The sequence below is a fragment of the Macaca fascicularis genome, chromosome 3 (assembly GCF_037993035.2).
Source record: "Macaca fascicularis isolate 582-1 chromosome 3, T2T-MFA8v1.1".
NCBI lineage: Eukaryota > Metazoa > Chordata > Mammalia > Primates > Cercopithecidae > Macaca > Macaca fascicularis.
This window is the reverse complement of record NC_088377.1, coordinates 62,538,094-62,552,423: the sequence shown is the minus strand read 5'-3', so window position 1 is coordinate 62,552,423 and position 14,330 is coordinate 62,538,094.

The window sequence follows — 14,330 nt, the reverse complement described above, 5'->3', positions numbered from 1 at the left end:
GATGACATCTGGAAAGAAGCTTTCTGAGAAACTGCTTAGAGTTCTGTGAATACATCTCAAAGAGTTACAGCTTTCCCCTCTAGAAGCCGCACGCTAAGCCTGTTCCTGTGGAATTCGAAAAGTGATATTTGGAAGCCCATAGAGGGGTACGGTGAAAAAGGACATATCCTCAGAGAAAAACTGGAAAGAAGCTTTCTGAGAAACGGCTTTGTGGTGTGTGACTTCCACTCACAGAATTACATCTGTATTTCGTCGATCTCTTTGGTAGCCTTATTTCTGTGGAATATGAGATCAGATATTTCGGATCCCTTCGAAGACTATAGGGCCAAAGGAAATATCCTCCGACAACAAAGAGAAAGAAGCTTTCTGAGAACCTTCTTTGAGTTCTGTGAAATCATCTCAAAAAGTTACAGCTTTCCGCTCAAGAAGCCTTTCGCTAAGACAGTGCTTGTGGAATTTGCAAGGTGATATTTGGAAGCCCATAGAAGGCTACGGTGAAAAAGGAAGTATCCTCCGATGAAATGTGGAAAGATGCTTTCTGAGAAACTGCTTAGTGTTCTGTGACTTGATCTCACAGAGTTACAATTTTCCCCTCAAGAAGCCGCTCGCTAAGCTTGTTCTTGTGGAATTCGCAAAGTGATATTTGGAAGCAAATAGAGGGCTATGGTGAAAAAGGATATATCCTCAGAGAAAAACTGGAAAGAAGCTTTCTGAGAAACTGCTTTGTGATGTGTGATTTCCGCTCACAGAGTTACATCTGTATTTCAAGGATCTCTTTGCTAGCCTTATTTCTGTGGAATCTGAGAACAGATATTTCGGATCCCTTTGAAGACTATAGGTCCAAAGGAAATATCCTCCGATAACAAAGACAAAGAAGCTTTCTGAGTAACTTCTTTGTGTTCTGTGAAATCATCTCACAGAGTTACAGCTTTCCCCTCAAGAAGACTTTCGATAAGACAGTTCTTGTGGAATTAGCGAAGTGATATTTGGAAGCCCCTAGAGTGCTATGGTGAAAAGGGAAATATCCTGTGATGAAAGCTGGAAAGAAGCTTTCTTAGAAACTGCTTAGTGTTCTGTGAATTCATCTCACAGAGTTACAGTTTCACCTCAAGAAGCCGCTCGCTAAGAACCTGTTCTTGTGGAACTCGCAAAGTGATATTTGGAAGCCCATAGAGGGCTATGGTGAAAAAGGAAATATCCTCAGAGAAAAACTGGAAAGAAGCTTTCTAGCAACCACTTTGTGATGTGTGACTTCGGCTCACAGAGTTACATCTGTATTTCTTGGTCTCTGTGCTAGTCTTATTTCTGTGGAATCTGAGAACAGATATTTCGGATCCCTTTGAAGACTATAGGGCCAAAGGAAATATCCTCCGATAACAAAGAGAAAGAAGCTTTCTGAGAAACTTCTTTGTGTTCTGTGAAATCATCTCACAGAGTTACAGCTTTCCCCTCAAGAAGACTTTCGCAAAGACAGTTCTTGTGGAATTTGCAAAGTGATATTTGGAAGCCCATAGTGAGCTATGGTGAAAAAGGAAATATACTCCGATGAAAGCTGGAAAGAAGCTTTCTGAGAAACTGCTTAGTGTTCTGTGAATTCATCTCACAGTGTTACAGTTTTCCCCTCAGGAAGCCGCTCGCTAAGCCTGTTCTTGTGGAATTCGCAAAGTGATATTTGTAAGCCCATAGAGGGCTATGGTGAAAAAGGAAATATCCTGAGAGAAAAACTTGTAAGAATCTTTCCGAGAAACTGCTTTGTGATGTGTGTCTTCCGCTCACTGAGTTACATCTGTATTTCGTGGACCTCTTTGCTAGCCTTATTTCTGTGGAATCTGAGAACAGATATTTCGGATCCCTTTGAAGAATATAGGGCCAAAGGAAATATCCTCCGATAACAAAGACAAAGAAGCTTTCTGAGAAACATCTTTGTGTTCCGTGAAATCTTCTCACAGAGTTACAGCTTTCCCCTCAAGAAGCCTTTCGCTAAGACAGTTCTTGTGGAAAATGCAAAGTGATATTTGGAAACCCATAGAGGGCTGTGGTGAAAAAGGAAATATCCTCCGATGAAATCTGGAAAGAAGCTTTCTGAGAAACTGCTTAGTGTTCTGTGAATTCTTCTCACAGACTTACAGCTATTCCCTCTAGAAGCCGCACGCTAAGCCTGTTCTTGTGGCATTCGCAAAGTGATATTTGGAAGCCCATAGAGGGCAAAGGTGAAAAAGGACATATCCTCACAGAAAAACTGGAAAGAAGCTTTCTGAGAAACGGCTTTGTGATGTGTGACTTCCACTCACAGAGTTACATTTGTATTTCTCGGATCTCTTTGCTAGCCTTATTTCTGTGGAATCTGAGAACAGATATTTCAGATCCCTTTGAAGATTATAGGGCCAAAGGATATATCCTACGATTACAAAGACAAAGAAGCTTTCTGAGAAACTTCTTTGTGTTGTGTGAAATCATCTCACAGAGTTACAGCTTTCCCCTCAAGAAGACTTTCGCTAAGATAGTTCTTGTGGAATTAGCAAAGTGATATTTGGAAGCCCCTAGAGTGCTATGGTGAAAAAGGAAATATCCTCCGATGAAAGCTGGAAAGAAGCTTTCTGAGAAACTGCTTAGTGTTCTGTGAATTCACCTCACGGAGTTACAGCTTTCCCCTCAAGAATCCGCTCGCTAACCCTGTTCTTGTGAAATTCGCAAAGTGATATTTGGAAGCCCAGAGAGGGCTATGGTGAAAACAGGAAATATCCTCAGACAAAAACTGGTAAGAAGCGTTCTGAGAAACTGCTTTGTGATGTGTGACTACCGCTCACCGAGTTACATCTGTATTTCGTGGATCTCTTTGCTAGCCTTATTTCTGTGGAATCTGATAACAGATATTTCAGATCCCTTTGAAGACTCTAGGGCCAAAGGAAATATCCTCCGATAACAAAGACAAAGAAGCTTTCTGAGAAACTTCTTTGTGTTCTGTGAAATCATCTCACAGAGTTACAGCTTTCCCCTCAAGAAGCCTTTCGCTAAGACAGTTCTTGTGGAAAATGCAAAGTGATATTTGGAAGCCCATAGAGGGCTGTGGTGAAAAAGGAAATATCCTCCGATGAAATCTGGAAAGAAGCTTTCTGAGAAACTGCTCTTGTTCTGTGAATTCATCTCACAGAGTTACAGCTTTCCCCTCAAGAAACCGCTCGCTAAGCCAGTTCTTGTGAAATTCGCAAAGTGATATTTGTAAGCCCTTTGAGGGCTATGGTGAAAAAGGAAATATCCTGAGAGAAAAACTTGTAAGAATCTTTCTGAGAAACTGCTTTGTGATGTTTGACTTCCGCTCACAGAGTCACATCTGTATTTCGTGGATCTCTTTGCTAGCCTTATTTCTGTGCAATCTGAGAACAGATATTTCGGATCCCTTTGAAGACTATAGGGCCAAAGGAAGTATCCTCCGATAACAAAGAGAAAGAAGCTTTCTGAGAAACTTCTTTGTGTTGTGTGAAATCATCTCACAGAGTTAGAGATTTCTGCTCAAGAAGCCTTTCGCTAAGACAGTTCTTGTGGAAAATACAAAGTGATATTTGGAAGCCCATAGAGGGCTGTGGTGAAAAAAGGAAATATCCTCCGAAGAAATCTGGAAAGAAGCTTTCTGAGAAACTGCTTAGTGTTCTGTGAATTCATCTCACAGAGTTACAGATTTCCCCTCTAGAAGCCGCACGGTAAGCCTGTTCCTGTGGAATTCTCAAAGTAATATTTGGAAGCCCTTTGAGGGCTATGGTGAAAAAGGAATTATGCTCAGAAAAAAATTGGAAAGAAGCTTTCTGAGAAACTGCTTTGTGATATGTGACTTCCACTCACAGAGTTACATCTGTATTTCGTGGATCTCTTTGCTAGCCTTATTTCTGTGGAATCTGAGAACAGATATTTCGGATCCCTTTGAAGACGATAGGGCAAAAGGAAATATCCTCCGTTAACAAAGAGAAAGAAGCTTTCTGAGAAACTTCTTTGTGTTCTGTGAAATCGTCTCACAGAGTTACAGCTTTCCCTCAAGAAGCCTATCGCTAAAACAGTTCTTGTGGAATTTGCAAAGTGATATTTGGAAGCCCATAGTGGGCTATGGTGAAAAAGGAAATATCCTCCGATGAAAGCTGGAAAGAAGCTTTCTGAGAAACTGCTTAGTGTTCTGTGAATTCATCTCACAGAGTTAAAGCTTTCCTCTCAAGAAGCCGCTCGCTAAGCCTGTTCCTGTGGAATTCGCAAAGTGATATTTGGAAGCCCATAGAGGGCTACGGTGAAAAAGGACATATCCTCAGAGAAAAACTGGAAAGAAGCTTTCTGAGAAACTGCTTTGTGATGTGTGATTTCCGCTCACAGAGTTACATCTGTATTTCATGGATCTCTTTGTTAGCCTTATTTCTGGTGAATCTGAGAACAGATATTTCCGATCCCTTTGAACATTATAGGGCCAAAGGAAATATCCTCCGATAACAAAGAGAAAGAAGCTTTCTGAGAAACTTCTTTGTGTTCTGTGAAATCATCTCACAGAGTTACAGCTTTCCCCTCAAGTAGCCTTTCGCTAAGACAGTGCTTTTCGAATTTGCAAAGTGATATTTAGAAGCCCTTAGAGGGCTATGTAGAAAAAGGAAATACCCTCCGATGACATCTGGAAAGAAGCTTTCTGAGAAACTGCTTAGGGTTCTGTGAATTCATCTCACAGAGTTACAGCTTTCCCCTCAAGAAGCCGCTCGCTAAGCCTGTTCTTATGGAATTCGCAAAGTGATATTTGGAAGCTCATAGAGGGCTATATCCTCCGATAACAAAGAGAAAGAAGTTTTCTGAGAAACTTCTTTGTGTTCTGTGAAATCATCTCATAGAGTTACAGCTTTCCCCTCAAGAAGCATTTCTCTAAGACAGTGCTTGTGGAATTTGCAAAGTGATATTTGGAAGCCCCTAGACTGCTATGGTGAAAAAGGAAATATCCTCTGAGGAAAGCTGGAAAGAAGATTTCTGAGAAACTGCTTAGTGTTCTGTGAATTCATCTCAAAGAGTTACAGCTTTCCCCTCTAGAAGCCGCATGCTAAGCCTGTTCCTGTGTAATTCGCAAAAGGATATTTGTAAGCCCATAGACGGCTATGGTAAAAAAGGAAATATCCTGAGAGAAAAACTTGTAAGAATCTTTCCGAGAAACTGCTTTGTGATGTGTGTCTTCCACTCACAGAGTTACATCTGTATTTCGTGGATCTCTTTGCTATCCTTATTTCTGTGGAATCTGATAACAGATATTTCGGATCCCTTTGAAGACTATAGGGCCAAAGGAAATATCCTCCGATAACAAAGACAAAGAAGCTTTCTGAGAAACTTCTTTGTGTTCTGTGAAATCATCTCACAGAGTTACAGCTTTCCCCTCAAGAAGCCTTTCGCTAAGACAGTTCTTGTGGAAAATGCAAAGTGATATTTGGAAGCCCATAGAGGGCTGTGGTGAAAAAGGAAATATCCTCCGATGAAATCTGGAAAGAAGCTTTCTGAGAAACTGCTTAGTGTTCTGTGAATTCATCTCACAGAGTTACAGCTTTCCCCTCTAGAAGCCGCATGCTAAGCCTGTTCCTGTGGAATTCGCAAATTGATATTTGGAAGCCCATAGAGGGCTATGGTGAAAAAGGACATATCCTCAGAGAAAAACTGGAAAGAAGCTTTCTGAGAAACGGCTTTGTGATGTGACTTCCACTCACAGAGTTACATTTGTATTTCTTGGATCTCTTTGCTAGCCTTATTTCTGTGGAATCTGAGAACAGATATTTCAGATCCCTTTGAAGACTATAGGGCCAAAGGAAATATCCTCCAATAACAAAGAGAAAGAAGCTTTCTGAGAAACTTCTTTGTGTTCTGTGAAATCGTCTCACAGAGTTACAGCTTTCCCCTCAAGAAGCCTTTCGCTAAGACAGTGCTTTTGGAAATTTTCAAGTGATATTTGGAAAACCTTAGAGGGCTATGGTGAAAAAGGAAATATCCTCCGATGAAAACTGAAAGGAAGCTTTCTGAGAGTGCTTAGTGTTTTGTGAATTCAACTCACAGAATTACAGCTTTCCCCTCAAGAAGCCGTTCGCTAAGCATCTTCTTGTGGAATTCGCAAAGTGATAATTGGAAGCCCAGAGAGGCCTATGGTGAAAAAGGAAATATCCTGAGAGAAAAACTGGTAAGAATCTTTCTGAGAAACTGCTTTGTGATGTGCGACTTCCGCTCACAGAGTTACATCTGTATTTCGTGGATCTCTTTGCTAGCCTTATTTCTGTGGAATCTGAGAACAGATATTTCGGATCCCTTTGAAGACTATAGGGCCAAAGGAAATATCCTCCGATAACAAAGAGAAAGAAGCTTTCTGAGAATCTTCTTTGTGTTCTGTAAAATCATCTCACAGAGTTACAGCTTTCCCCTCAAGAAGCCTTTCGCTAAGACAGTTCTTGTGGAAAATGCAAAGTGATATTTGGAAGCCCATAGAGGGCTGCGGTGAAAAAGGAAATATCCTCCGATGAAATCTGGAAAGAAGCTTTCTGAGAAACCGCTTAGTGTTCTGTGAATTCATCTCAAAGAGTTACAGCTTTCCCCTCTAGAAGCCGCACGCTAAGCCTGTTCTTCTGGAGTTCGCAAAGTGATATTTGGAAGCCCATAGAGGGCTATGGTGAAAAAGGAAATATCCGCAGAGAAAAAATGGAAAGAAGCTTTCTGAGAAACTGCTTTGTGATGTGTGACTTCCACTCACAGAGTTACATCTGTATTTAATGGATCTCTATGCTAGCCTTGTTTCTGTGGAATCTGAGAACAGATATTTCGGATCCCTTTGAAGACTATAGGGCCAAAGTTAATATCCTCCGATAACAAAGAGAAAGAAGCTGTTTGAGAAACTTCTGTGTGTTCTGTGAAATCATCTCTCAGAGTTACAGCTTTCCCCTCAAGAAGACTTTCGCTAAGACAGTTCTTGTGGAATTTGCAAAGTCATATTTTGAAGCCCATGGAGGGCTAGGGTGAAAAAGGAAATATCCTCCGATGATTTCTGGAAAGAAGCTTTCTGAGAAACTGGTTAGTGTTCTGTGAATTCATCTCACAGAGTTACAGCTTTCCCCTCAAGAAGCCGCTCGCTAAGCCTGTTCTTGTGGAATTCGCAAAGTGATATTTTGAAGCCCACAGAGGGCTATGGTGAAAAAGGAAATATCCTCAAAAAAAAAAAAAACTGGAAAGAAGCTTTCTGTGAAACTGCTTTGTGATGTGTGATTTCCACTGACAGAGTTACATCTGTAATTCGTGGATCACCTTGCTAGCCTTATTTCTGTGGAATCTGAGAAAAGATATTTCGGATGCGTTTGAAGACTATAGGGCATAAGGAAATATCCTGCGATAACAAAGAGAAAGAAGCTTTCTGAGAATCTTCTTTGTGTTCTGTGAAATCATCTCACAGAGTTACAGCTTTCCCCTCAAGCAACCTTTCGCTAAGACAGTTCTTGTGGAATTTGTAAAGTGATATTTGGAAGCCCTTAGAGGGCTATGATGAAAAAGGAAATATTCTCCGAAGAAATCTGGAAAGAAGCTTTCTGAGAAACTGCTTAGTGTTCTGTGAAATCATCCCACAGATTTACAGCTTTCCTCTCAAGAAGTCGCTCGATAGCCTGTTCTTGTGGAATTCTCAAAGTGATGTGTGGAAGCCCATAGAGGGCGATGGTGAAAGAGGAAGTATCCTCAGAGAAAAACTGGAAAGAAGGTTTCTGAGAAACTGCTTTGTGATGTGTGACTTCCACTCAAACAGTTACATCTGTATTTCGTGGATCACTTTGCTAGCCTTATTTCTGGGGATTCTGAGAACAGATATTTCGGATTCCTTTGAAGACTATAGGGCCAAAGGAAATATCCTCCGATGAAATCTGGAAAGAAGCTTTCTGAGAAACTGCTTTCTGATGTGAGAATTCCGCTCACAGAGTTACAACTGTATTTCATGGATCTCTTTGCTATTATTATTTCTGTGGAATCTGAGAACAAATATTTCGGATCCTTTGAAGACAATAGTGCCAAAGGAAATATCCTCCGATAACAAAGAGAATGAAGCTTTCTGAGAAACTTCTTTGTGTTCTGTGAAATCATCTCACAGAGTTACAGCTTTCCTCTCAAGAAGCGTTTAGCTAAGACTGTTCTTGTGGAATTTGCAAAGTGATATTTGGAAGCCCCTTCAGGCCTATGTTGAAACAGGAAATATCCTCCGATGAAATCTGCAAAGAAGCTTTCTGAGAAACTGCTTAGTCTTTTACGAAATCATCTCACAGAGTTACAGCTTTCCCCTCAGGAAGCCGCTCGCTAAGCCTGTTCTTGTGGAATTCGCAAAGTGATATTTGGAAGCCCATAGAGGCTATGGTAAAAAAGGATATATCCTCAGAGAAAAACTGGAAAGAAGCTTTCTGAGAAACTGAGAAACTGCTTTGAGATGTGTGACTTCCGCTCACAGAGTTACATGTGTATTTCGTGGATCTCTTTGCTAGCCTTATTTCTGTGGAATCTGAGAACAGATATTCTGGATCCCTTTGAACACTATAGGGCCAAAGGAAATATCCTCCGATAACAAAGAGAAAGAAGGTCTCTGAAAAACTTCTTTGTGTTCTGTGAAATCTTCTCACAGAGTTACAGCTTTCCCCTCAAGAAGACTTTCGCTAAGACAGTTCTTGTGGAATTTGTAAAGTGATATTTAGAAGCCCATAGAGGGCTATTGTGAAAAAGGAAAAAACCTCAGCTGAAATCTGGAAAGAAGCTTTCTGAGAAACTGCTTAGTGTTCTATGAATTCATCTCGCCGAGTTACAGCTTTCCCCTCAAGAAGCCGCTGGCTAAGTCTCTTCTTGTGGAATTCGCAAAGTGATATTTGGAAGCCCATAGACGGCTATGGTGAAAAAGGAAATATCCTCAGAGAAAAACTGGAAAGAAGCTTTCTGTGAAACTGCTTTGTGATGTGTGACTTCCACTCTCAGAGTTACATCTATATTTCGTGGATATCTTTGCTAGCCTTATTTCAGTGGAATCTGAGAACAGATATTTCGGATCCCTTTGAAGAATATAGGGCCAAAGGAAATATCCTTTGATAACAAAGAGAAAGCAGCTTTCTGAGAACCTTCTTTGGGTTTGTGAAATCATCTCACAGAGTTACAGCTTTCCTCTCAAGAAGCCTTTCGCTAAGACAATTCTTGTGGAATTTGCAAAGTGATATTTGGAAGCCCATAGAGCGCTATGGTGAAAAAGGAAATATCCTCCGATGAAAGGTGGAAAGAAGCATTCTGAGGAACTGCTTAGTTTTCCGTGAATTCATCTCACAGAGTTGCAGCTTTTCTCTCAAGAAGCCGCTCGCTAAGCCTGTTCTTGTGGAATTCGCAAAGTTATATTTGGAAGCCCATATAGGGCTAAGGTAAAAAAGGAAATAGACTCAGAGAAAAACTGGAAAGAATCTTTCTGAGAAACTGCTTTGTGATGTGTGATTTCCGCTCAAGGAGTTACATCTATATTTCGTGGATCTCTTTGCTAGTCTTATTTCTGTGGAATCTGAGAACACATATTTCGGATCCCTTTGAAGACTATAGGGCCAAAGGAAATATTCTGCGATAACAAATAGAAAGAATCTTTCTGAGAAACTTCTTTGTGTTATGTGAAATCATCTCACAGAATACAGCTTTCCCCTCAAGAAGCCTTTCGCTAAGACAGTGCTTTTGGAATTTGCCAAGTGATATTTGGAAGCCCATGGAGGGCTATGGTGAAAAAGGAAATATCCTCCGATGAATTCTGGAAGGAAACTTTCTGAGAAACTGCTTAGTGTTCTGTGAATTCAACTCACAGAGTTACAGGTTTCCCTTCAAGAAGCCGCTCGCTAAGCCTGTTCCTGTGGAATACGCAAAGTGATATTTGGAAGTCCATAGAGGGCTATTTTGAAAAAGAAAATATCCTCAGAGAAAAACTGGAAAGAAGCTTTCTGAGAAACTGCTTAGTGTTCTGTGAATTCATCTCACAGAGTTACAGCTTCCCCCTCAAGAAACCGCTCGCTTGGCCTGTTCTTGTGGAATTCGCAAAGTGATATTTAGAATCCCTTAGAGGGCTATGGTAAAAAAGGAAATATCCTCAGAGAAAAACAGGAAAGAAGCTTTCTGAGAAAATGCTTTGTGATGTGTGATTTATGCTCACAGAGTTACATCTGTATTTCGTGGATCTCTTTGCTAGCCTTATTTCCGTGGAATCTGAGAACAGATATTTCGGATCCCTTCGAAGACTACAGGGCCAAAAGAAATATCCTCCGATAACAAAGAGATAGAAGCTTTCTGAGAAACTTCTTTGTGTTCTCTGAAATCATCTCACAGAGTTACAGCTTTCCACTGAAGAAGCCTTTCGATAAGACAGTTCTTGTGGAATTAGCAAAGTGATATTTGGAAGCCCCTAGAGTGCAATGGTGAAAAAGGAAATATCCTCCGATGAAAGCTGGAAAGAAGCTTTCTGAGAAACTGCTTAGTGTTCTATGAATTCATTTCACAGAGTTACAGCTTTCGCCTCAAGAAGCCGCTCGCTAAGCCTGTTCTTGTGGAATTCGCAAAGTGATATTTGGAAGCCCATAGAGGGCTATGGTGAAAAAGGAAATATCCTCAGAGAAAAACTGGAAAGTAGCTTTCTAGAAACTGCTTTGTGATGTGTGACTTCGGCTCAGAGAGTTACATCTGTATTTCGTGGATCTCTGTGCTAACCTTATTTCTGTGGAATCTGAGAACAGATATTTCGGATCCCTTTGAAGACTATAGGGCCAAATGAAATATAATCCAATAACAAAGAGAAGGAAGCTTTCTGAGAAACTTCTTTGTGTTCTGTGAAATCATCTCACAGAGTTACATCTTTCCCCTCAAGAAGCCTTTCGCTGAAACAGTTCTTGTGGAATTTGCAAAGTGATATTTCGAAGCCCATAGTGGGCTCTGGTGAAAAAGGAAATATCCTCGGATGAAATCTGGACAGAAGCTTTCTGAGAAACTGCTTAGTGTTCTGTGAATTCATCTCACAGAGTTACAGCTTTTCTCTCAAGAAACCGCTCGCTAAGCCTGTTCTTCTGGAATTCGCAAAGTGATATTTGGAATCCCTTAGAGGGCTATGGTGAAAAAGGAAATATCCTGAGAGAAAAACTGGTAAGAATCTTTCTGAGAAACTGCTTTCTGATGTGTGACTTCCGCTCACAGAGTTACATCTGTATTTCGTGGATCTCTTTGCCAGCCTTATTTCTGTGGAATCTGAGAACAGATATTACGGATCCCTTTGAAGACTACAGGGCCAAAGGAAATATCCTCCGATAACAAAGAGAAAGAAGCTTTCTGAGAAACTTCTTTGTGTTCTGTGAAAGCACCTCACAGAGTTACAGCTTTCCCCTCACGAAGCCTTTCGCTAAGACAGTTCTTGTGGAAAATGCAAAGTGATATTTGGAATCCCATAGAGGGCTATGGTGAAAAAGGAAATATCCTCCGATGAAATCTGGAAAGAAGCTTTGTGAGAAACTGCTTATTGTTCTCTGAATTCATCTCAAAGAGTTACAGCTTTCCCCTCTAGAAGCCGCTCGCTAAGCCTGTTCCTGTGGAATTCGCAAAGTGATATTTGGAATCCCTTAGAGGGCTATGGTAAAAAAGGAAATATCCTCAGAGAAAAACAGGAAAGAAGCTTTCTGAGAAACTTCTTTGTGATGTGTGATTTCCGCTTACAGAGTTACATCTGTATTTCATGGATCTCTTTGCTAGCCTTATTTCTGTGGAATCTGACAACAGATATTTCGGATCCCTTAGAAGAATATAGGGCCAAAGGAAATGTCCTCCGATAACAAAGAGAAAGAAGCTTTCTGAGAAACTTCTTTGTGTTCTGTGAAATCATCTCACAGAGTTAGAGCTTTCTGCTCAAGAAGCCTGACGCTAAGACAGTTCTTGTGGAATTTGCTAAATGATATTTGGAAGCCCTTAGAGGGCTATGGTGAAAAAGGAAATATTCTCCGATGACATCTGGAAAGAAGCTTTCTGAGAAACTGCTTAGCGTTCTGTGAATTCATCTCACAGAGTTACAGCTTCCCCCTCAAGAAGACGCTCGCTAAGACTGTTCTTGTGGAATACGCAAAGTGATATTTGGAATCCCTTAGAGGGCTATGGTAAAAAAGGAAATATCCTCGGAGAAAAACTGGAAAGAAGCTTTCTGAGAAAATGCTTTGTGATGTGTGATTTCCGCTCACAGAGTTACATCTGTATTTCATGAATCTCTTTGCTATTCTCATTTCTGTGGAATCTGAGAACAGATATTTCGGATCCCTTTGAAGACGATAGGGCCAAAGGAAATATCCTCCTATAACAAAGAGAAAGAACCTTTCTGAGAAACAACTTTGTGTTCTGCGAAATCATCTCACAGAGTTACAGCTTTCCCCTCAAGAAGCCTTTCGCTAAGACAGTTCTTGTGGAAAATGCAAAGTGATATTTGGTAGCCCATAGAGGGCTATGGTGAGAAAGGAAATATCCTCCGATGAAATCTGGAAAGAAGCTTTCCGAGAAACTGTTTATTGTGCTGTGAATTCATCTCACAGAGTTACAGCTTTCCCCTCTAGAAGCCGCTCGCTAAGCCTGTTCTTGTGGAATTCGCAAAGTGATATTTGTAATCCCTTAGAGGGCTATGGTGAAAAAGGAAATATCTTCCGATGAAAGCTAGAAAGAAGCTTTCTGAGAAACTGCTTAGTGTTCTGTGAATTCATCTCACAGAGTTACAGTTTTCCATTCAATAAGCCACTCGCTAAGCCTGTTCTTCTGGAATTCGCAAGGTGATATTTGGCAGCCCATAGAGGGCTATGGTGAAAAACGAAATATCCTCACAGAAAAACTGGAAAGAAGTTTCTGAGAAACTGCTTTGTGATGTGTGACTTCCAGTCACAGAGTTACATCTGTTTCGTGGATCTCTTTGCTAGACTTATTTCTGTGGAATCTGAGAACAGATATTTCGGATCCCTTGAAGACTATAGGGCCAAAGAAATATCCTCCGATAACAAAGAAAAAGAAGCTTTATGAGAAACTTCTTTGTGTTCTGTGATTTCATCTCATAGAGTTACAGCTTTCCCCTCACGAAGCCTTTCGCAAAGACAGTGCCTGTGGAATTTGCAAAGTGATATTTGGAAGCAGATAGAAGGCTATGGTGAAAAAGGAAGTATCCTCCGATGAAATCTGGAAAGATGCTTTCTGAGAAACTGCTTAGTGTTCTGTGAATTCATCTCCCAGAGTTACAGCTTTCCCCTCTAGAAGCCGCACGCTGAGCCTGTTCCTGTGGAATTCGCAAAGTGATATTTGGAAGCCCTTAGAGGGCTATGGTGAAAAAGGAAATATGCTCAGAGAAAAAATGGAAAGAAGCTTTCTGAGAAACTGCTTTTTGATATGTGACTTCCACTCACAGAGTTACATCTGTATTTCGTGGATCTCTTTGCTATCCTTATTTCTGTGGAATCTAAGAACAGATATTTCGGATCCCTTTGAAGACTCTAGGGCCAAAGGAAATATCCTCCGATAACAAAGAGAAAGAAGCTTTCTGAGAAACTTCTTTGTGTTCTGTGAAATCATCTCACAGAGTTACAGCTTTCCCCTCAAGAAGCATTTCGCTAAGACAGTTCTTGTGGAAAATGCGAAGTGATATTTGGAATCCCATAGAGGGATATGGTGAAAAAGGAAATATCCTCCGATGAAATCTGGAAAGAAGCTTTCTGAGAAACTGCTTATTGTTCTCTGAATTCATCTCACAGTGTTACAGATTTCCCCTCTAGCAGCCGCTCGCTAAGCCTGTTCCTGTGGAATTCGCAAAGTGATATTTGGAATCCCTTAGAGGGCTATGGTAAAAAAGGAAATATCCTCAGAGAAAAACTGGAAAGAATCTTTCTGAGAAACTTCTTTGTGATGTGTGATTTCCGCTCACAGAGTTACATCTGCATTTCATGGATCTCTTTGCTAGCCTTATTTCTGTGGAATCTGACAACAGATATTTCGGATCCCTTTGAAGACTATAGGGCCAAAGGAAATATCCTCCGATAACAAAGACAAAGAAGCTTTCTGAGAAACTTCTTTGTGTTCTGTGAAATCATCTCACAGAGTTACAGCTTTCCACTCAAGAAGCCTTTCGCTAAGACAGTTCTTGTGGAAAATGCAAAGTGATATTAAGTAGCCCTTAGAGGGCTATGGTGAGAAAGGAAATATCCTCCGATGAAAGCTGGAAAGAAGCTTTCTGAGAAACTGCTTAGTGTTCTGTGAATTCATTTCACAGAGTTACAGCTTTCCCCTCAAGAAGCCGCTCGCTAAGC